This window comes from Camelus bactrianus, chromosome 32, assembly GCF_048773025.1.
Source record: "Camelus bactrianus isolate YW-2024 breed Bactrian camel chromosome 32, ASM4877302v1, whole genome shotgun sequence".
Taxonomy (NCBI): Eukaryota; Metazoa; Chordata; class Mammalia; order Artiodactyla; family Camelidae; genus Camelus; species Camelus bactrianus.
Genome location: NC_133570.1, coordinates 8,011,265 through 8,012,094, shown reverse-complemented (window position 1 = coordinate 8,012,094; position 830 = coordinate 8,011,265).

Sequence of the window (830 nt, the reverse complement as noted above, 5' to 3'; positions counted from 1 at the left end):
TTCTGCCCGTGTGAAATCTGTGTCTCTCTGACGTCTGCTTGGGAGCTTGTACCTGAATGATCCAAGGAAAAATAGCTGAACCGGACATAGAACAGGGGAAATTCTCTGAATTTGGAGGCGTGGGGTCAGAGAAGACCCAAGCACACAATTCTTTTGCAAACTAAAAGCAGTCAGTGTCTACACCTGAGCCATTTTTCCAGGCCCTACACCAAGCTGAGGCTGTTTCATGTTTGGAAACTGCCACAGGTGTGACTTGTTAGGACCCACTGGGTGAGATCAAACCCTGAAGCGACTTCCCCCTCCCTGCTTGCTCGGTGAGGTTGTCCTCATCCAAAGGGCTAAGAAACTGATTCAAACAGCCAGCCAGTAGAGTATGGAGAACTTGGCAAGTTGCAAAGAACCACCTTCTGTCATCACTTGGAAACCCCTCTTCTAGTGCAGTCGGGATCCACAAGCTACAAAATAACCCGTAAGATTTGGCTGCTGCGCACGGTGCCACGTTGCTGGTGGCAGATTTTGGCTTGTTGTGATCAAGTCCATGGGCTTATCTCAAAAAGGAAAGTCACTCTTACAACATTTGAGGAAAGTTACTCTGTTTTCTCCAGGATAATGCTGATTTAACTGTCGCAGTGAATCTGCTGTGTAACTTCCTTCCTGGCAGCAGAGGAGAAATTTTTCAGGAATTTCTTAGGACCCAGCTCCTGCTCTTTAATTGTGCTGGGGGGCATCTAAACAACCCAGAGACCTGGCCAGCACCTTAAGTGAGTTTAGGAAGCCACCAAGTGTTCTCTGGCAGGCCTCTGCTGCTGGCCAGTCTTCATTCTTGCCTG